The sequence below is a fragment of the Podarcis pityusensis genome (assembly GCF_964106645.2).
Source record: "Podarcis pityusensis genome assembly, chromosome: 11".
Lineage (NCBI taxonomy): Eukaryota > Metazoa > Chordata > Lepidosauria > Squamata > Lacertidae > Podarcis > Podarcis pityusensis.
Window position 1 is genome coordinate 48,320,329 of NC_138036.1, and position 23,639 is coordinate 48,343,967.

Sequence of the window (23,639 nt, forward strand, 5' to 3'; positions counted from 1 at the left end):
CTGCAGATGTCAAAATCAGTGTGGGCTCTGTAGAAAAAAATCATCCATGACCATTTGCACATGGGAAAGGTGTCCGCACGGTGGATTCCCTGGCTGCTGATGCCTTTCCAGGAGCAGGAATGAGTCACATGCTCACGGGCTTTTTTGGCCATGTGTCACGGAAACCATAATGACTTCCTCGCCAGACTAATTACTCAGAATGAAACATGGGCCCATCATTATGACCCAGAGACTAAATCCCAGTCCCAACAATGGAAGCACTCTGCCCCACCACCTCCAAAGTAGGCACATGTCCAACTGTCAATGGGCAAGGTCATGCTCACAGTCTTTTGAGACCAGCACGGAGTAGTGATGATGGATTTCCTGGCAAAGGGTACCACAATTACCAGGACATACTAAGCTTCACTGCTGCAGAAATTGCAGAAGGCCATCAAAATTGTGAGGCATGGTATGCTGACCAAAAGTGTCTGCCTCCTGCAGGATAACGCCCAAGTTTACAACTCGCATGTTGCTCAAACTGAAGTATGGTCCTTTGGCTATGAAATCCTTCCTCACCCCCCTTATTCTCCTGACCTCACACCATCGGACTTCCACCTCTTTCCAACCATGAAGTTACTTTTGAAGGGAAAGCTTTTTCCAGATGATGAAATGCTAATTTCTCAGTTGAAGTTGTGGCTTCTGACACAACCTGCTGACTTCTAAAGATGAGGTCCCTCTGCCTGGTTCTCTGTAACCTCACTTCTCACACTGAGGGAACCGCCAGAAGGCCCTTGGAGCTGGACCTCAGTGTTTGGGCTGAACGAAGGAGGTGGAGACGCTCCTTCAGGTATACTGGGCTGAGGCCATTTAGGGCTTTAAAGGTCAGCACCAACACTTTGAATTGTGCTCGGAAATGTACTGGGAGCCAGTGAAGATCCTTTAGGACTGGTGTTATGTGGTGTCGGTGGCCACTCCCAGTCACCCACTATGTAAAAGAAGGAAGGCTTTCTCCCCTGCTCTATCCCCCCACCTCTCTTCTCCCCCCACCTCATACTGTCTAACATTAGTGCCTCACAGCGAATGTAACTGATCTGTAGAAAGGACTCTATGAACTGAAAGCACAGATGCTGTATGTGCTTTTGTTACCCAAGAACATCTTAATAAAAACAATTTTAAAATACTGAAATAGAAGAAGGCTAACAGCCAGTGTCACTCCCTAGATTGGATGTAACTGAAATTGGTGGAGCAGCGGCCAATTTGCTGTAATGCACCAATTTACCTTAATGCACTAACTTTCTTTGGGGGCGAGGGATATTATTACAATGATGTCACAGCATGCCTTGTTTTCAACTATATATTAGCAGAGACATACAGTAAGGCATGGGAGTACATCCACTTGTCTCCCCATAGCATGTCCTTCAGGTGTTAAATGTCACTATGTGCCAGCTATGAATACCAATGGCATAAACACCATTTGCTCACAAAAGAGGAATGAAATAAGTATTTGGCAGCATTGATAACATTGCAATAGTCATGATGAAGTGTAAAAACAGCCACAAGGAATGCTCTTAAAATATACTCTCCTTTCTCATATTTAATATTGTAATATTGGGACGCGGGTGGCGCTGTGGTCTAAACCACAGAGCCTAGGGCTTGCCGATCGGAAGGTCGGCGGTTCAGATCCCTGCGACGGGGTGAGCTCCCATTGTTCGGTCCCAGCTCCTGGCAACCCAGCAGTTCAGAAGCATGTAGATAATAAGGTACCGCTCCGGCAGGAAGGTAAACGGCGTTTCCGTGCACTGCTCTGGTTCGCCAGAAGCAGCTTAGTCATGCTGTCCACATGACCTGGAAAAACTGTCTGCAGACAAATGCTTCCTCCCTATAAAGCGAGATGAGCACGCAACCCCAGAGTTGCCCGCGACTTGACCTAATGGTCAGGAGTACCTTTACCTTTTATTGTAATATTATGTGGCCTTTTAGACCTTGTTCTGAATACTATCCCCTTTCATCTCCTTTGGAAAACTGAAATGACGACCAAGGAGCAAAGTTTGGACAATCCAATAGATTTAGGATGCCACAAAAGTTCAGACAAGGATTTCCTCCACCGCTCATGAGAAGGTTAACGTATTTTTGGAACAGCCTTTAAGATCAGGAGGTTCGGTAAAATATGCACTGTCTAATTTATGATCCAAAACTCCATGGTGAATCATAGGTAGAACTGTTAAAGTAATTACCCCGGAAAGTCAATGTAATGAATACAGAATATGCGTTGGCATTATTTCGCTAATCTTTTTTATTGGCCAATGTATCATTTTTATTGTTCATTTACTTATGTAATATAGTCTTTGGTGTGAATTATCATCGCTAATATTCCCCTTTTTCTCTCTAGAATGACTCATTGCAGCTATAGGACAAAGGTAATATTTGAAGAAAACTGGCCCAAGATATTTTGCTACCAGAAGCAAAGGACAATATGGTTTCCCCTACTCTTACTCCACAGACAGGAGGCAACTGGCATGGCACTTGAATCGTTCATCTATACTGCAATGTGTCTGCATCTTCCTAGCTAAGGAGCTAGGAGTAGGGATGAGGATGGGGTTTTCTGTTTGGTTCACAATTTAATTCTAATTCTCACTTTCTAGAACGATATTCAAACCAAAATACAGTTTTCCTTCAAAATCCACGCTCTTTCAAATTTTGCAATGCAATTCTCCAGCCAAGTAATATGTGCAAAAATGTGTATATTGTGGGAACGTATGCATAAAAATGCACATACTGGTGAAAATCACAAACAAAAACTTACTGCATCTTGGGGAAATTGCCTACAGAAAGGTGACTATGAAAGGAAATAAGAACTAGTGTGTTGACGAATTTTCATGAGGATTTTTTTTATATATTAAAAAACACACCCACAAACTGATGTAGAAATGTGGAGAACTGGATTTAAGATGCATGGGGGTGGGAGGAAACTGAAAGAAACTGAAGTTGGCAGATTGGTCTATCCCTAGGTATAAGGTTGCTACCCTACAGTATCTGCTGCATGAGGTAGTCATCTCACACTGCCTAATGATAGGTCTGAGCAGTTTGTGTAAGAGGAAGGAATTTGGTACTCGGGAAACCTTGACCACTTCAGTATTTTTCCAACGGCTTGTCTACATTTAGATATAACTACAGATGGAAGCAAGGTCAGAGATAACTCTGAGGCAGTCGCCTCATCAAGCATTATTCTGAGGACAATGAAGGTGCAATAAATGGACAGTTATTTTATTTATTATTATATTTTATTGGGGGTTGGATTTTCTGTCCCAGGAAACAAAATCGCGTGGACCACCCTTGCTTCTTGGCCACTTCTTTCCATTAAAAAGCATTTTTGTTTCTCTCTTTGTTATTCTAGCCATCATCAAATTAATAGCAATTATTCCATTTTATTGCATGGGTTGTTTGCATTGTCCCATAGGTATCACCACAGGGGCAGCAGTGTGTGCTGAGGGTGGGGTGGGGGACAGAGAGCCCACTTCAGAAACTGACCTCTGCCTGCCCCCCACAAAGCTAGCAGAACTTTATGACATTGTACAACTCTCTACCATGCTTCTTGCCTTAGCTATTGGCTGGGACTCAGGACTCAGGCAAAATGTGCTAAATTGTGAGCAAGTAGTTCATCCTCTTTCCTGGCAAATGACTTGGTACATTATGCCTCAGCTCCGTTCAGTCAAGATGGTTTCCTTCAGGCACCGTCCAGCATAATGGCAGAAAGTGCTAAGTGTTGTATCAATAAAAGAGACAAAGCTTTTCCTCGTAAGCCACTAGGCACATTCTGCCAGAGAAAGGGGGAAGAGAAAGAAGACTGGATGAATTTGAGGCACTAGAGAAAAGAGGTAGAGAGAACAATTTCAGCTGCTATAAAGGTACTGTAATAGGGAAGTTTTTAATGTTGGATATTGTATCACTTTTTTATTCTGTTGGGAGCCGCCCAGAGTGGCTGGGGAAACCCAGCCAGATGAGCGGGGTATAAATGTTGTTGTTGTTGCTGCTGTTGTTGTTGTTGCGTGTTGAGTCCCACAATGCCACCCACCAAAAAATTCACACTTCACTCGATCATTTTTTGTTTAAGGTTTTTGGCATAAATTTTTGGCCACAACTTTATTTAAATACAAAAATGTGAGTGGTTGCTTAGGCATTGGTTATGACTATCTGTCCTTGCCCTCAAGGACAGAGCTGGCCCTTCCGGACACCAACGGAAGCCAGCGTGGGAAACAAGTATTGGGTGAGAAAGGAAGCTGGGAATCAGTCCCTCCCTTCTCACCCTCATGTTCCGGTGGGGCTTGCACGGCCGCAGGTCCGACTCCGGGGACAAGGACAAATTGTATGGCAAGCCCCTGGATTCCTTTAACGGAATTCCCTTTCGCATCATTTGGAGGGGTAGGCACTTACCCCTCCAAGCACCAATTTAACCAATGCCTAACCGCCAACCTTACAAGTTGTGACGATTTGCTACGTAGTAGGCAAAAACCAAATGGCACCAGCCAATCAGCCAGATGGCAAAATTCCTACTAGGCCCCCGCACTAAGGCGGACAACCCCATGACAGGCAATAGCAAGGTCAAGCGAACAAAACAAAAAACCACCCTATAAAAGGGCGGGAGGGCGGGTGATCCGATGCAAACGGCCAAGAGAACGCTCCAGCGTCTGGCCCCTATACTTATAACCTCTGTCCCCTCCTCCAAAATTGGTAACAATCAAAATTCCCCCAGTAACCAGATTAACCCTTAAGGGCTCGGGTCCTTTGCCAAATCTGCCTAGTCACTTCCTGGTGGCCTGTTTCCCCAACCGCAACACGTGCTCTCTGTTATGGAGAACACGCTTTGCGTGTTGAGTCCCACAATGCCACCCACCAAAAAATTCACACTTCACTCGATCATTTTTTGTTTAAGGTTTTTGGCATAAATTTTTGGCCACAACTTTATTTAAATACAAAAATGTGAGTGGTTGCTTAGGCATTGGTTATGACTATCTGTCCTTGCCCTCAAGGACAGAGCTGGCCCTTCCGGACACCAACGGAAGCCAGCGTGGGAAACAAGTATTGGGTGAGAAAGGAAGCTGGGAATCAGTCCCTCCCTTCTCACCCTCATGTTCCGGTGGGGCTTGCACGGCCGCAGGTCCGACTCCGGGGACAAGGACAAATTGTATGGCAAGCCCCTGGATTCCTTTAACGGAATTCCCTTTCGCATCATTTGGAGGGGTAGGCACTTACCCCTCCAAGCACCAATTTAACCAATGCCTAACCGCCATGGAGCCCTCAGCTCACCGCCAAACCACTCACAGCCCCAGCCAAGACCTCAGCTTGGCCACCACCGCACCAGTCCACGCCTCATTCCCTGAAGCAGAAAGGTGCACGCCATCATCCCTGAAAAAGGATGGCGTCTGGAAAAGAATCTCGGGGTGAGAAATCACATCTCCCCCCAGGTCAAAAATCTTCTTAGACACAGCAGCATTGATGCGCTTTCTGGCCCTTTCCGTGGCCAGTGGGCAACGACTGCCCCTCCAAACGCGTCGCTGCAACAGCTTTGACCAGAAGATTTTCGCAGTTGGCACCATTGCCTGCAGCGTCTCCAGGTCTCCCAAGATTGCAGCACGCAGCGAAAAACAACCCATGTCCACCAAGTCGTTCTCGCCCAACTGCACCACAATAGCCGCTGGCGGCCCTTCCAGGAGCAACTGCTTCCGGATTTTCGGCAGGAACTCTGACCAACGCATTCCCCTTCTGGACAGCCAAGACAAACGTATATGAGGAGGAAGGCCGAGATCTGGACCCGTTCCAGATTGCCGTGCAGCGACGCCAGCCCAATGGATGATGCTGTGCCCCACCATCCAAATGCGGACCATTGCTACACCTAAATAAATAAACAAAAACAGTGTAAGAAACCCAAAATCAGCGAACATATCCTCTGAACGCATTTGACTTCCAACGACCCAAATCCCGTATCCTGGCAGCTGACAAGCCCCAGTGGGCCGCTGTCGTGGCAGCCCCTATCCGAAATGAATGGGGGGCGAAATCACAGGCCGTGCCACCACAAGCCAGGATTGCCTTACGCATAACCTTCGCAAACTGGTGTCTTGATAGGGGCAACCCATTCTCATGCCGAAGCAGAGGCCCATCCCCTTGGGTGCGCACCGCCAGATACTTGCTGACGTCCTTTACGGGGCAAGGGCCCGCTTCCCCCGTGGCCGGGAGACGAACGAGGGCACCCCTACCCCTCTGATCCGTCTTAGAATGCCTAATTGTGATTCTCAACTCCGCAGGGAGTAACTGGATATCTTGGAGCAAGAGGCCCCTGGAGCGACCATCCCCATGATCCTCCACCACAAGCTCCCCCACTCTCAATGCTCCGAAGAAGGCAATAGAGAAGGCCGCCGAAAAAAGGCGAGCCTCGTACCTCGACCAACACACCACCCGTAGCTTACTTCGCATACTGCACAACAAATCAAATGAAATGGGGCGCCGGTTTGCCGGCTGTGAAGGGCAAAGTCTACCCCAACCTTCCAGGGCCTTGCGAACAATAAACTTCGCGCAAGGATCTTTATCAAATAAAGTCTTACAGAAGAATGCTATGGCTGCTGCCTGCATTCTAATTGTTTTAGCTGCTCGCCCCAATTGAAATAAGTGTGCCAGATATTTTAAAACCTGCGAAGATGTGGGAGGAACCCTTTTTATCTCACAGGCTGCCTGGCGCATAAATGCCAAGAAATCGTCCCAGGCTTTCGAATATGATCTCAGGGTGGAAGGGGAAACCGATGCCGCTACTCCCTGAAAAACTAATTGCTGCCAAGGTTCCAGAGATGATCCGGGAAATAATCCGGACGTATCCACGCCTCTGGAACCAGTAGTCTGAACCGCTCCATCTGAAAACGGGACAGAGCATCAGCAATTTCGTTAGACACCCCAGGAATAAAGCGTGCCGAGAAAACTATATTACAGCGTAAACAATGCAACACAAAGTCCCGCAACAGGGCAGACACCCTGGGGGAGCGTGATGATAGTTTGGCCAGCACATTCACCACCGCCTGATTATCAGTCCAGAAGCAGACACGCCGGTTCCTGAACTCCTCGACCCACAAATGCACTGCCACTGCAATTGGAAAAAACTCGAGAAAAGTTAGGTCCCGCGTAATCTCTCCTCCCTGCCACTCAGCTGGCCAACGTTGTGCGCACCATCGGCCTCTCCAATAAAGGCCAAAGCCCAGAGAACCCGCCGCATCTGAATGTACCTGGAAGTCATTATGTAGGTTCAACGTGTCTTGCCATAATGACACCCCATTAAAATCCTCCAGGAATTCCAACCACATGCCCAGATCGGCCCTCACCTCGCTAGAAAGGCGCACCCTATGATGCGGGGCCTTCAACCCGGCCGTGAGTCTTGCCAAGCGTGAACAGAAGGGGCGCCCAGGGGCCACCACTCTGCACGCGAAATTCAAGTGTCCCAAAAGCGACTGAAGTTGCCTGAGAGACACTTTCTTCAGGGGAAGCATTTCCTCTATTACCTTCCTTAATGCTACCAGCTTGTCCCTTGGCAAGCTAGAAGTTTGGGAAACCGTATCCAAGAGGATACCCAGGTAGGTGAGGCGGGTCGAAGGACCCTCAGTCTTGTCTGCGGCGAGCGGAACTCCTAGTTCCTGCGTAAGGTCAGCAAATGCCTGCAGCAGCACCGAGCAATCGCCGGTATCACAGGCCGAGGCCAATAAAAAATCATCCAGATAATGCGTGACTCCGCCCAGTCCGGTTTTAAACTTGAGGGCCCATTCCAAAAAGGTGCTAAATGATTCGAAAGCGGCACACGCTATTGAACAGCCCATAGGCATAGCTTTGTCAAAATAATAATTGCCCTCAAACTGAAAACCTAGGAGCCAAAAATCCTCTGGATGAATTGGCAGAAGGCGAAAAGCCGACTCAATATCGCATTTTGCCAATAACGCAGCATGGCCATAATTTCGAATCATCTTGATCGCTTGATCAAGAGAAGCATACCTCACGGAGCAGAGCTCCGGAGGTATAACATCATTGACCGACGATCCCCTGGGATGCGACAAATTATGAATTAAACGAAATTCACCCGGGGCCTTTTTTGGCACTATACCCAATGGGGATATATGCAAATTATGAAAGGGGGGGTCGCCAAAGGGACCAGCCATACGTTGCATAGCCACCTCCTTTGCAATCTTTTTACGAGCAACCTGAGGTAGCTCACGAACTGATTTTTGGTTAGTAGGATTCCGTGCCACGGGAGGCATGGCTACCGGAATCCGAAAACCCACAGCAAAACCATCTCTCAAATAACATGCCGCCTCCCTATTAGGGTAAGACTGCAACCAATTGTGTAGAACTGTCAGGCGAACAGGAGTAAAAGCCAGTGAGGTCAGCACGCTATTTTCCCGCTCCTGAAGTCGACGGGAGGGGGGCTGGCTTGGGGGGTTGCTGAGAACCCCCCCTTCCCCCACGAAAGGGCCGCCGACCCCCAAAACAAGAAGAAGCGGGGTGCGAACCATTGCACCTTTCGCATGAGTGAGCGTATTTACACCCCTGACGCTGACAGGAACCCTTGTTAAAATCCCAGCACAGCAAACGACGGCCAGGTCTAAAAGCCGCAGTCTTTAACTTAGGCTGTTCTGGCACCTTTTTATCGATGAGTGGAGCGACATGGGTGGTCCACACATCGAGATCCTTACGATCCCAGCGGGCCGAGGGGATCCTAGCTGCACGACGCCTGAAGTTCTCATCATATTTGATCGCAGCTTTCTCACCAGCTTTGGTGAAAGCAGAGCGAACAATAGATAGATAAACTATCAGATGAAGAGATCTCCGAGGGTAAGCCGCCGTAACCACGCCAGCGAAGACTTGGAAACAGTCAAGCCAGTGTTCAAATGTCCTGTCTATAGTGGAGGCACCAGGGCGTTTTTTGGAAGGGTTCCCTTTCTCCTGATCCTCCGAGGGTGGGGCCAATTTGAACATGTCTACATAACGGCCGTTCAATATCCTGGACCGTAGTTTTGTCGCCAAATGCGAACCTGGAATGATGTCTCTGGCAGAATTGGTAGAGACCTTAACGTCAGGTACCAACACGCCATCCCTACACTCTTGAACGGCCCCATACTTTGCCCGATGCGAGTTGGCCCTCCTCTCCCAAGCCCACCGCGGGAGCCCCGAAGCCATTTCGCCAAAACCCCAATAAAGTTCCCTTGAGTTACCCGCCTCATCATCAGAAGACGAAGATGACGTACCAGAATAAGAGGAAGACGTGTCGTCCCTCCTCCGCTTAGCGTGCTTCCGAGAAGACCTCCTGTGGCGACGTTTTCCGCCTGATGACCTCCTGGCGGGAACTGGTAAACTGTCTTCAATAGAAGACTCAGTATCAAGGTTCGGCTGTTCTACACCTGAAGCTGCTGGAGAAGAAACAACACGTGAGAGGCCAGAACCTGACGCCACCTCAGCAGGAGGCTGGGCAGTCCTGCCCCGGCTGCTAGAAGATGCCGAAGGGTTCCTCCTCCCAGAGGCCCTCCCAGCAGAATGACGTGGCCTCCGCGAACGGCCACGAGCCGCAGGTAAGTAAAGGGGTCGGGTTAGCCGGGAATCGGCTCCGACACCCCCAGCCGATAACCCTTCTCCCCCATCCTCGCTAGCTGCCGATGAAACCGGTGACGACGCCCTCACTGGATGAGGCGGCCTTGCAGACGTGGAAGGTTGACTGGAGCATTGTTGAAGAAAACCGTCCAAATCCACCGCAAATCGGGACAAGGCTTCTGGGTCACCAGCCATGCTTGCCACCAAGGACTGAACCCGCCCTACTGGCTGTCCTGGCGCCGAAGAGCGCAGCGCCTGGGATGGACCTCTAATAGGCCGTTTTGCGGTGATAGATGTGCCAGTGCGGGTTGCAGCTTTCTTTGGAGCCATACCTGCTAGTGTAGAGACAAAGAAAAGACCAAGAAAGCGCCCTTAATAAACCAGAAGGACTATTAACTTTGAAGAGGAATTGACAACAGCTGGCCCAATCGCCTTCCGAAACTGACGTACTGTAGTTGTTCCCACCAGCGACTTAAGATTGAAGAACCAGTAAACTTAAGTAAATAACTGTGCTTAACTAATAACTAAAGGGAATAAAATACTACTGAAAATTAGTTCAAGGAAAAAATAATAATAATAATAATAATAATAAAAAAGAAAATCCTATGTATATCCTTTCCTCAGCAAGATGAGGTGCAATACCAGGCTAAGCCACCAGGTGGACCAGTACCAAATGAGTTAAAGCTAACTGCAATGCGTAGGTCAACCAGAAGGTGGCTCTCGTTAGCCTAGTCAATTAAAGAACAGCTGCAATGCAGCACTGAGCCACAGGGGGAGCTCTCGAGCAGGCAGCCGCAATAGCTCCCAGCAGCCACTAGAGGGCCAGCAAGGAGTCAAGCGGCAAACGCAGCGAAACAAATTGGAGGCCTCCGCTGAGTCAGGAAGGCCCTCCAAGGTTGGATTACAGGCCGCGCCAAGGCCTCAGGCCTGCGCGGGCCTCAAGAGCGCTGGTGCGGTTAGCGGGCAGCTCTGCCCGGCCGCCGCCGCTCCTCAGGGCCGGGCGATAGTGGACGCTCCGCCGCGCTGCTGCAATAGGCCAACTGCCTCCGTTTTTTTTTTTCTTTCAGGAGCTCCGGAGGGTGGGGGCGCAGCAGCCGCGCCGACGAAGCCGGGGCCGGGAATGCTCGCCGTCCACCCACCCAGGTAAGCCGAAAGGGCGCAGACGGGGGTTGGGGAGGGGGGAGGGGGGCCGGTTGCGCTCCACGCTGCGGAGCCGCGATCCCAGCTAATGAGGGAGAGGCGCGGCGCGCCCGCGCCGAAAACCGGGGGGGGGGCAGCGGCCCCGCAGCTCTCCCCAAAGGAACAACTGGGCCTCGATTTAGAAGAAACCAGGCCCTTGGCTGTCGGGACGGCAGGGACCGGGTGGGGGGGAGGGGAGGGCAACGACCACGATCCTCGGCTGCGGATCCGCAGCGAAACCGAGGGGGGGGAGGCGGCGCTTCGGCAGCGCAGGAAAGCGGCCGCGACTATCCCCGTAAGGCCTACCCAGGCCGGGGGGGGTCCCCACCCTCAGCCTTTTACTACCTCCACCAATCCCAATAGATTTCAGGGTAACCAACAAACCACCAGTAGAATAGGAAGGGAGGTGGGCGAAGGGAGGAGGAGGAATGAAGGGATATAGGAAAATAAGGGAGCAAAGAAAGAGATAAAAGAGGGGTAAAGCAGCAAGAGGTTAGGATTTTTTCCAGGCCCAAATACAACCGTCTCAGGCAGCTCCTCAGGCTCCTTGATCCGATGCAAACGGCCAAGAGAACGCTCCAGCGTCTGGCCCCTATACTTATAACCTCTGTCCCCTCCTCCAAAATTGGTAACAATCAAAATTCCCCCAGTAACCAGATTAACCCTTAAGGGCTCGGGTCCTTTGCCAAATCTGCCTAGTCACTTCCTGGTGGCCTGTTTCCCCAACCGCAACACGTGCTCTCTGTTATGGAGAACACGCTTTGTTACCCACCACCTTTCCTGCCTCAACATATTAACTTTTCTTCCTAAGGACTCTTCATGTGTACACTGAATTCATGGAGAGGAGAGCTGCCACCACTGGCCTAATCCTTATCACCAGTTCCCCTGATCTCCACACTCCTGATTTCCACACTTCAGCAGAAGGTCTGAATAGGAAACCTAGATGCCTAGCAACTCCTCTCTGAGCTACTATTAGCTGTGGAGATGCAACACAGTTGCCTGAAAGCTTTCCACTTCCCGGCTAATACAGTTCCCGCTGTCCCTTGAGCCAAACTTGACTATTGCCTAGAGATGAACAAATCTGTCGATTCTGGTCCCTTTCCGTTTCTCAGTTTTCCAATCAATTTTTCTCTCTCTCCAGTCAATTCAGTTCTCCACATTTATTTCCACATGTCCTCATGAAAATTCATCAGGATTTTAGTGCCCATTTCTCCTAATGCATACATTCTCAAAGGCAATTTTGCCCGGTGCATATACTTTTAAAAGCAATTTCTCATAATATAATACATTTTTTCTATGTTTTTAATGAATATGTGCATTTTTATATACATTTTACCATAGTAAATGACTATTCTGTTTGCCATACTTGACTGGAGATCTGCACTGCAAAATTCAGTTTTGAAGGATAGCTGTGTTTTGGACTACAGGTTGTTTCAAGAAGAATAGTCCAATGAATTTTCATAGGGACTATTTTTTTTTAAGCAAACTGATGCAGAAATACAAAGAGCTGAATAAGATGGGAAACATGAGAAACTGAGACAAACCACTGTCAAGAGATTTGCCCGTCCCTGTTCTCTACACATCTGTCATGCATTTCACTGGTGTGCCATTTTTGTAATTTTCTTTGGACATGACAACCAAATTACTCTAAGCGTATCTTCTTTGGAAGGAACCTCTATATCAAACTTGGGTTCTCCCAGCGAATTTGATGGGCAGGGCAGCAGATTGATTGACAGACAAAAGAAAACTCTGTCGCTTAACACAACATCTTATTGTGCCCTCTCAGTGTTGCTGAACTACACCTCTTGTCATCTCTGACTATTGACCATGCTGGCTGGGAATTGCAGGAACTGTACTCCAATGATATCTGGAGTGACACAGAAGTCCTCTCCCATATTTTAAATAGTTACATTGGGGAAGGATCTTCAGCAGATTTTCAAATTAGATGGGAAATCTTTCCCCCCTATTTGGGCATTGGTTGAGTTCATGACAAGATTAACTACATAGATCTTACCATCCATCATAAATTCTTTATATTCTAGTATAGTCTATTCCAGGGGTCAGCAAACTAAGACCTGGGGGCCGGATGCGGCCCACCCGGCTCGTTAATCCGGCCCACAAACCTTGTGGACCTTGCCACCTGCTCAGTCACTCCCCGCGCTAAACCAGCGCGGTGCAGAGGCCTCGCCTCATGGGGACTGACTTCCACAACGCTGGCATGGCTTCGGATTGGCTGCATGAAGCTCCTGCAGCCAATCCAAAGCCACGGACGCCTCTGGGCGACGCCCCTTCCTTTCCGCTGTTTGTTTCAATTAATTTGCACAAGGGTGTAAGTCCCATTGCATTCAATGGGGATTACTCTCTAATAAGTGGTATAGGACGGCGACCTAAAACACAGATTTTGCTAGTAAATATTCCCTTCAGGATACAATGTCACATTTTACAAATGTATATGTTTCATTCAAGCACACCCGAGACAACCATTTAGCAGGGATAGGCTTATGGTCCTGGTGGATTTCTGTAGTGATTCCTGCAGAGAAATGCCACTTGAATTTAGTCCTGCAACAATGATACGTTAATGTTTTTGATGCATTGCATAGTGTTCAAGTATAAAAACAAAAAAAAAAAATGCATTTGAGGTTAGATTTTACTTCTTCTTTAGTATCAAATTAAATCCAACTTAATACCTAGCTGTGTATCATGCAGATCAGATCTATTTGTAGAAGGCTGTGCAGTGTGGAGGTGGTTCAAATGAATGAATAGCTTTCTCATTACTTCACCCTATTCGGCTGTCTCTTTCCCCCCATCCTTTGTAATGTAATGGAGGACAGCTGTGGCAGTGAAGTGAATATTAACTAACCCCAGTGCCTCAGCAGATTGTGATTTTAATCCATGCAAATACCACTAAAATCAAAATTTAATTACACTCGGCGTAGCTCTGTTAATGCCTAAAAATATTTAACAATTAGTGGTGGGCTTAATTAAGGGAGCTGCCTTTCACGAAGCAACCTGAAAAGTCGTTCCTCCTCTCCCGCCTCCCCCTTCCCCCCTCCCTGCCTTTATCTCTCAGACTAATTAGTCTGATGTAAGCTTACAGCACTTCATTTACTGTAACCGAGTCTTGATGCTGAGCCGATCCAGTTTGTGGAGCTTAACTGTGTGTAATGGAAGGGGAAGTTGTAAAAAGGAAGGTGGTTAACTGAGCACGGCTGCTTAATAAAAGAAAACCTTGAGCATCAACCTCTAGATATAATCAGAGCCATTTTCCTACACTCCAGTTACAGAGGCGAAGAAGGAGTTGCAAGCGGAACAATGGGTTTGTTTATGTTTCCAGTCAGTATCGGATACTAGCAAACGGAGATTGGCTGAGCAATATTTGTTCTTCTTGAAGGCAGAACACGGTGTACCTGAAAATTAATAGGGAACTAAGTTACTCTGGAAGGGGCTGAAGGTATTGGGTTCATTGGGGGAGGGAGAAGAACAAAGCTTGATAAATCTAAAGTACCTCCTTGAGAGGCATTGTCCAATGATTATCCATCAACCATTAATAAATATACGGTTATAATGAAGAAATTAGCTTTTAAACACACGCTTTTCCTTTCCATATTCACAGACACACTGTGGGCTAGATCTTCAGTAGGTATAAACGTTTATTGTTCTTTTAAATGGAGTTTAATGTTTCAAAAAGAGCTGTGGAGAACCTTTTTCAGTCTGAGAACTACAGTCACTTCTGGGGATAGGTGCCAGCTCCGGGGGGGGTGTTTTTTGTGGGGGAGGCTGGGCCCCTTCAATGTTCAGAGGGCATTCGCCTTCACCCCCTCGTTGCTCACGACGTTGCATGTGGGGCGTCAGGACATTGCGTCGGGCCCCCTAAATCATCTTGAGAAGTTGCCACCTCTTCTTCTGGACAACCTTTCGAAGCCCACATGCCAGTGGTGTGGAGGGCCCCAGGCCACCCCAGTGGGCAGAACAATGAAGGCAAAATGTGCTTTTTGTACACAAGGCTAGTTTCTACACAGACTCCCATACCTGTCTCTATCCCCTGTTCAGACATTCAAGTGGTAATATCAGAGTTCAAGGACATAGTCCAACCAGGAGAAAACACTTAGGGTGCAAAGGAGGGTCTGTGAAGGCTGTGGCCTGGGGAGAGACCCAATGTTCCAACCGAGAGATCTGGAGACCCCCCAGGCCTGAGATTCCCCACTCCTGGTCATATAATGCCCAGACTATAAAGTGTATCCAAAATACAGATAAACTAACTGACGGATATAACTGAGGGTTTTTTTCTCTATCCGCCCTCTCTGCTACCTACACCTAGAATCTAACAGAGCATTATACAAACTGGCATTTCAGATAGCAAAATGTATACCTCACCTTTTCTCCAAGGAGCTAAAGCTGGTGCATTTGGTTCTCTCCCTGTTTTATTTTCACAATGACCCTGTGAGGTAGGTAAGGCTGAGTGACTGGCTTAAGAACGTACATTAGGTGTCTGGAAACCGGACAAAGGCTGCTGGAAACTAAAGTGTGGCTCACTGCTATAAATTCTGGCTCTGCCTACATTTCATGTCCGATCCATCTTCTTTAACTTTCCACATGCTGGCAGAACCCCACCACTCCAAATGGCTAGCATGCATTGAGAACAAAACAGAACCTGTGGCCTGTCACTCAAGTCGCTGCTTATGCTCCCACAATTGGAATCATTCCAGACAATCAAACACAGAATCCTAGAAATTGAATTCCAAACCATTAGCAGCACAGCCAATAAAACCCACTCCCCATTGGGGTTGGGAATTCCAGCCTTGTTTTGCCAGGACACTCCATAGTTATACCAGCTTTACGATCCTGACCTACGTAGAACTCTTTCACTCGCAAGATTTAATGTCTTACCGCCTGCAGTTTTGCAAGGTAGATTCTCAAAAATCCCATACTGCCCTTGTGGCACAAAACAGGTCGAATCCATGACACACGTTGTATTTTATTGCCCATTTTATGCAAAAATGTATGATAGGTATCTGGCCCCTTTATTGAAAGAGGGGATTTATTGCATTTATGGCTCTTCCAGGGTGTCTTATGTGCTGAACAATTGTAATGATGTTGTGGAGAATGTGGCAAGATTTTTGAGTGATGCTATGAAATCACGTCACCATAGGTCCTAAGAGCCATTTTGACACCTCATGGTGTCTGGACAGTTTTATGCTAAAGTATCTCCTACTATATTTTGTTAACTGTGCTATGTTCTGATCCATGTACTGTGTTGAGTGACATTTATGCCAATAAAGGAGATTGGTTGATTGAAATGTACTACATGGCTGAGTGAGGATTTGAAAACTGGTCTCCCAGGTCCTAGACTAGACCAATACTCCAACCACTGCAACACTACACTAGTTCTTATAATGCTAAATACTATTTGCTATAGTCTTTGCTTCTCTCTCTCTCTCTCTAATATATCTGTTACTGGGGTGTCAACACTCATATCAGGCTGCAGTTTGTGGCAAGTCCTCAAAAGATCAGGGATAGGGGCTTGGGAAGATGCCTGCAGCAGCACTATGGGAGGCTTGTCTTCTGACAAGAAGGGGTCATGTTTACAAGGGCAATCCATTCACGAGATCAAACAGTCCAACATTAATATTAGAGAATCTCTGCGCAGATCATTTGTTTAAGCTGGGCATACACACTTCCAAAACGTGTCCCTGGAAATGAAGGTCGAAATTTGTTTTCTTGAATGTCGGGAGGGTGTTAAAAGCACCCAGGACCATTTATTTGAGTCAGGGCAAAGAGCTTTCGCCAAAGATTCATCAGAGGTTAACCAGATCCTATGGCAGTGGTTTGATAATGTCACTTGGCCACTTACCGCTCTCCCCACCCCCCCATTCTCGAGGAATGTAAAACAACATAGCTATTTTTATTTGACACATGTGGAAGCAGATGCTTTAGCATTGTTCCAGTACAAAGGCACAAATGTTTTAAAGCCCAAATCTTGTCTTCACAAGATAACTTCTATGCAAACATGATACTACTAATAGTTTGCTTTCATGCAGTTCAGTGTTGGACTGATTAATTTTTGGCTCGTGGCAATCCTCACTTACTAGGCACTTTTACAAGCAAGAAAAGGATCATTTAAAAGTGTAATGCTAATGAAAGCTTCTCTCAGTAAAGCGAGACAGAAGGATTAAAGATAGATTCTATTTTTTAATATATTATTGGCATTGACTGTGTGGGGGAGGGGGGAACATGCAGTGAAAGTCAAAAATGGTTGCAAAATGTGAAAACAAACCAAGTTTGTCAGCTTTGAGTTCCCTAATGACAAGGTAAATTGCACACACAAATAAAAGGGGATGCACCAAGAAATCCATACTTGCACATCCCCTTTGGGTTTTGAAATTTAATCTAGCCACTCACGTGCTCAACAGATGTAATAACGGGTTTTGATTTGATGACTTTTGCAACACATTAAGAAGTAATTAGGACAGCCTCCAAACCTAGTCAGCAAATTAATAGGTCTAGGAAGTTCAAATTGGATTTGCACTATATTTTCTTGTCATCCTTGTTCTTTTGGAAAGAAAAAAAAAAGAGAGAGGAAGGCTATAACATAGATTTCGGGTCACCTCAAGATAGGTGGGGGAAAGCTTACAGTTATATAAAAGTAATACAATGGTAACAGTGCTCCTGTTCATCAGACACTTTTAGTTTTCTGTTTTCCCTTCCCCTGTCCCAAGTTAATAACAGCGGTAGTCAGTGCTATTCACCATGACTGCCTCCTTTTTTCTCTTCTACAGTGGTACCTCAGGTTACATACGCTTCAGGTTACATACGCTTCAGGTTACAGACTCCACTAACCCAGAAATATTACCTTGGGTTAAGAACTTTGCTTCAGAATGAGAACAGAAATCGTGCAGTGGCGGCGCAGCGGCAGCAGGAGGCCCCATTAGCTAAAGTGGTGCTTCAGGTTAAGAACAATTTCAGGTTAAGAACGGACCTCCAGAACGAATTAAGTACTTAACCCGAGGTACCACTGTAATGGCAATGGTGCCCACCTGAGAGGTGCCAGAACTGAGTTCCGGTGAGTTCCAGCTGAAAAGAAGCCCTGGCAATAGTTATACTCCTACAGTCATACCTTGTGTTATGTTTGCTTCATGTTGTGGCTTTTCAGGTTACGAACGCGGCAAACTCGGAAGTATTTACTTCTGGGTTCGCCACACGCGCACGTGCAGAAGTGATATGCATGCTTTGCACATGTGCAGTAGTGACCCTCTACTTATGGATCGCGTTCGTAAGTAGAGGTACCACTGTAATTTTAAAAAGCATGATTTATGTCATGCCGCTGCCCCATGGATCTTGGGGCAGCACACTTGGTTTTCCCTCCATTTTTTCTTCACAACAAACCTATGAGGGAGGTGAGACTGACTGGCCAAGGACACTAGGCACTGTAGCCAGTAAACAACACAGCTAAGTGGAGATTTGAGCCTGGCTCTCACCACTTCTAGCTTAAACCTACATCACGAGGGCTCTCAGCTTTCAAAATGTCCATTTAGCAATATCATTCATTGTTTTGTGGAAAGGCTGATGGCATGTTACAATTGGCACAACGGTTTCTGCTCTTTTCTATTGTCAGGGAGGACAATTGCCAGGGAGGGCATTGGCACTAAGGCTGAAGTCTGAAGCTCATTTCCCTGGGAGCAAGCCCACTTTTGAGTAGGCACATACAGCATTGCACTGTCAGAGCAACCTAGGATAATAAAAGGAATAGGTGATGGTTGACAAGTTCTGTGTGAAAAGAACTTGCCCTGTATACTGTATAATGTATATTGCCCTGTATACTGGAAAGGCTGGAAATGTGTGGAGCACATTTATATTAGCAGTAATATCCAGGGCAGAGATTGAGAACCTAAGGTCCCAGGCAGGGCTATTCTTCTAGAAAAAAAGGTGCCAGAACTCACAATGAACACCTCCCTTGTTCTCTTATAATGGCAATGCTCCGTCCCAGCTCCTGCCAACCTAGAAGTTCGAAAGCATGCCAGTGCAAGTAGATAAATAGGTACCACTGTGGTGGGAAGGTAAACGGCATTTCCATGCGCACTGGTTTCCATCACGGTGTTCCATTGCGCCAGAAGCGGTTTAGTCATTCTGGCCACATGACCCAGACAGCTGTCTGTGGACAAACACCGGCTCCCTCGGCTTGAAAGCGAGATGAGCGCCGCAACCCCATGGTCTCCTTTGACTGGACTTAACCATCCAAGGGTCCTTTACCTTTTACCCAATGTCAATGGAGCCCACCTGAGAGGTGCTGCAACTGAGTTCCAGTGAGTTCTGGCTGAAGAAAAGCCCTGGTCCCAAGGCCAAAAACAGCTCACCAGGCCTTTCTCTGTTCCTCTTGATTGACTGTTTTCACCCCACTCCAAAACCCACACATACCCCTCAAGGAGAAGTGCTGCATAACCTGCAAATGCCCTAAGCTGTGTGCAAGGCAGCGGTCAAAGGTCTGAGTAGATGTACCGTGTTGTATCAAGCTACCCACTACTGCAGCTCTCGGGTTCATATCCCATACTTCTCTAGAGAGTCACCACCCCTCAGAAAACAGCTTTTCAAGAAGAGGAGCAAAGGAGGCTGCAGTGGTCACAGGGAATCAGCGAACATTTGGTTTCCACTAATGCCAGGCACCCTTCGGATAAAACCCATAGTCCACCCCATTTACACATGGGGAACCATATTTTGGCTACATAGTGGTGGTGGACGGGGACAGAGGCAAACGTGTGTGTGGCCAGAGACAGTAAGCTACACTCTAGCCATGAAAAAGCCAGAGATTTATATGCACACATCATTCCTCCACCCAGGCAAGTGGCAGGCAGCTTCAGGGCATGTCGCAGCCAGGCAAAAGCACTTGCGGAAAGTGTTGAACAGGACAGTGAGGCCTGGGGAGAGGTGGTGTGCCCTGTAGAAGGGGCATCACCCACGGGGAGTTTGGAGGGATGGAGATAGAGACCACATCTGGACCTCAGACCTGAAATTCTCCAACCCTGGTCTAGATAGCATGGGCATGACTTTTAAGGAATACATAGATTATCTTTTTGCCATTGATATTGCCGTTCACCCCATATACAGTGTATGTGTGAATTTGCCACACCCCTCCTCCCCTAGAATAAGAGGAGAGGTGGTATCTCCCTAGGGCAGGACATTATGGCCTGAGGGCAATTTTGCCCAATGGGAAGACACAGTGACAGGCTATATAAGCCTTCTCTGCCCCACGCTCTTCCCTTTTTCTCTGCCTGGAATTAATTTGATTTGGCTACGTTTGTTGAATCTCTCTAGGTCGTTTGTTTTGCAGATCCTCAAGTTGTTATATTTAATAAGTAAAACCCATTTGTCCACATTTGGTTGTCTTGACTCTTCTTCCTGGCAACGTAATAGCCCTCACAAAGTTCTCATCAGAAGTTAAAACCACATGCTGCCAGCCCGAAATCTTGCCATACAGGTTTCATTTTTATTCCACGTTCTATGTACTTGGGTGTGTTGACTTTTGAATGATTGTGTGTTTTAAATTAAATGCAGTTTCCCACTGATTTCCAAAAGCTCCCTATGCCTGGAATCCCATTATTCCTAATTAAAGAGCCGTTTCAATTTCTTGCCAGTGTATAACTTCCATTAATGGTAATGGGAATTATCCATGTGCAGTGATCTGAGAACAGGCTCCGAAGGTATTGTGTAAATATTTTACAGCTGGTTGGGTCTTGCCGTCTAACTGAGCAACATGATATTCTCTTAGACACCAGTGTGTGAAGCTTCAGTTGTACAATTAGGCCTGTGCACACTGGTCTGATTCCTTCATGACTAGGAACAAAACACTCTACTTGGCTTTATCAAGCAAATCAGAAACAAGAAGGGGGCATCTTGTTCCGTTGCGAGGTTTACACTGGGTCATGGACAGTTTGCATATGCTGGGCAAATCCCTGTGGTAAATATAGTACACTAAACGCATGGCCTCAACTCACCAACATCTTAAAACATTACATTCTGGATTGTAACAAGAGGAATCCATTCGGAATAAACGTTATTAGGATTTATAAAGAGAAATGCAAAGCTTAATATCAAATATCTTTTTTCTTTTGTCCAAAACTAAAACATTGATCTAAATACAATAAGAACATAGAAAGAGAGAGAGAAGAAAATGAAAAGGAAGAAAGCAGGAAATATAGAAGGAGAGAGGAAAAAATAAAGAAGAAATAGACAAGAGATTAAAAGAGAGAGGAGAAAAAATTAAGTTAAGAAGTTAAAGAACTTCCGATTCTTTGTCTGACCACTGTATATAAACAATATTCACTCAAACCACTGCAATATAACACCCCACAAAAGCTATAATGAGAGGAATCCAGATCTCTGCAAAACTGACCTTTGGTCTTCCTTATGATCTGAACCTTAGCAGGCATATGAAACAGGAAAATATAGAAATAAGCTATGCATATTTAATTCCAGGCAATTAAATGGTTTGCATTTGACGGATGCTTTGTAGAACTGTTTCTTCCGCAATCTCTTATTGCAGTTAAAGCTTCTCGCTGTCTGGTCTCTTGAGAACAAGAAATGCTTAGTTTTGCCTTTTCGTGCTTTCGAACATTGTCCTAACTTTACGCCTTAACTCCTCATTTAACAAAGGCTGTGCCTCTGAATTAGAAAATACTTTGTAGTGGGGGAGGGGGGGAACCACCTGCATCTGCATGCGGTCTCAACCAAATAATGCATGTTTGCGCAAAGCTTAAATGTTTGCTTTTGGATGGAAGAATCACCCTAGCTAGCCAACAGAAGACAGCAGCACCTACATACAGTTATTAAATCTTTTCTTAGCTGGGAAATTAGTGTCAAATTGCATAAGCCTATAAACTATGTCGGTGTGAGACAGTCTCATTAATTTGATGGCTGAAGGTAGGCTTCTCAAACAGCAGGTTTCTCATCCCCTAGCTTTTTCCTCCCTCTTTTTTTTTTTTTTAATCAGCTAAAATAATGAGCTGGGGGGTTGAGTTGCTTAACCAGGCCAAGAGAAGAAGAAAGCCGAATCATCTTAAAGCACCAATCCTGGATTTAATAGCCTACAACAAAACACTAAGCAGGTCAGTGTCATGGTTCAGCAATTCCTAAAAGCCCTGTCTGCTTCTCAACAGCTTATCAGCGGTCAGTATAGAAGAGTTCCCAATGAGGGCTGATTTACAGCACTGGAGGGGGAGGGGGTTGCAGGGAAAATGAAGGGCGAGGATCAGAGTGTGCTGTGCGTAATATATATAAAATATCTCCAAACGAAACAAAACCCTAAAATCTCAGAAAACAATTCTCCTCTTGTGATAGAGATATCTTGCAGTTCGCATTGACATAAACAGGTCACAGCGCCTAGGAACAGACGACTCAGCAGCATCCCGGTTTGTTTCTTTCTGGGTCAGTGTCTGGCTTTATCTTGTTAAGCCAACTAATTGAACACAAAACCATATGATACCAAATGAGGCAAGTGCATTAAATGAGACAAGATGGGGAGGGTACGCGGAGCAGGTTTGCTTTGAGTGGCATTCGGGGAGATTACATTTCCTTCAGATTTGCTCAGCCTAACGTGGCCGTATCTATGCTTATGTGGTAGGGATGCACAACCAGCCATTCTGTTTCTCCTGCGTTGTGTTGAGAAGAAGAAGAAGAAGAAGAAGAAGAAGAAGAAGAAGAAGAAGAAGAAGAAGAAGAAGAAGAGTTTGGATTTGATATCCTGCCTTTCACTCCCTTTAAGGAGTCTCAAAGCGGCTAACATTCTCTTTTCCCTTCCTCCCCCACAACAAACACTCTGTGAGGTGAGTGGGGCTGAGAGACTTCAGAGAAGTGTGACTGGCCCAAGGTCACCCAGCAGCTGCATGTGGAGGAGCGGAGACGCGAACCCGGTTCCCCAGATTACAAGTCTATAGCTCTTAACCACTACACCACACTGGCTCTCAGTGTGAGGCGATGAGAAGAACTAAAGGCATTGTAGAACAGTAAATGGGAACAAAGGTCTGTATAGTTAAAGCTATGGTTTTCCCAGTAGTGATGTATGGAAGTGAGAGCTGGACCATAAACAAGGCTGGTTGCCGAAGAATTGGTGCTTTTGAATTATGGTGCTGGAGGAGACTCTTGAGAGTCCCATGGACTGCAAGAAGATCAAACCTATCCATTCTGAAGGAAATCAGCCCTGAGTGCTCACTGGAAGGACAGATTGTGAAGCTGAGGCTCCAATACTTTGGCCACCTCATGAGAAGAGAAGACTCCCTGGAAAAGACCCTGATGTTGGGAAAGATGGAGGGCACAAGGAGAAGGGGACGACAGAGGATGAGATGGTTGGACAGTGTTCTCGAAGCTACCAGCATGAGTTTGACTAAACTGCAGGAGGCAGTGGAACACAGAAGTGCCTGGCGTGCTCTGGTCCATGGGGTAACGAAGAGTCGGACACGACTAAACGACTAAACAACAACAACAACAACAAAATGGTTGCTCCAACCCAAAACTCTGCATGTGCTCCAACGTGCCCGCAGAGCTCTTGGGCAAATAGCTGACCCATCCATTTCAATGGAGACAGAATTGCTTATTCGATAGAACACCCGTTCAGCACTTCTGCCGCTGAAATTAAATGCAGAGATTACAGCAAATTATTTTATTTGATAAGGACTTTAACACCATGCTTCCCCCTCCCTCCCCACTCATTAGTTTCTTGAACACTCGCTCAGGAAATTTTCTGTGTCGTTTGTAGGGTTGCCACACGTTGAACCCAACACCATTCAAACTATTTTATTCACAGTGTTAGGGCTTATTCACACTTAACCTTTTGCACACTCTTTCCATACAGAAAGTGTCTGTATCTAAGCGGTTCTCCCTGC

The 23,639-nt window shown here is 46.6% G+C and overlaps 1 long non-coding RNA gene across 1 annotated transcript in view; it reads left to right on the plus strand.

Annotated features, from left to right (window-relative positions):
• The window catches only part of LOC308458544, a 344,702-nt gene that overhangs the window by 193,493 nt on the left and 127,570 nt on the right, over positions 1-23,639 (plus strand). The gene's annotated exons all lie outside the window — the stretch shown is intronic.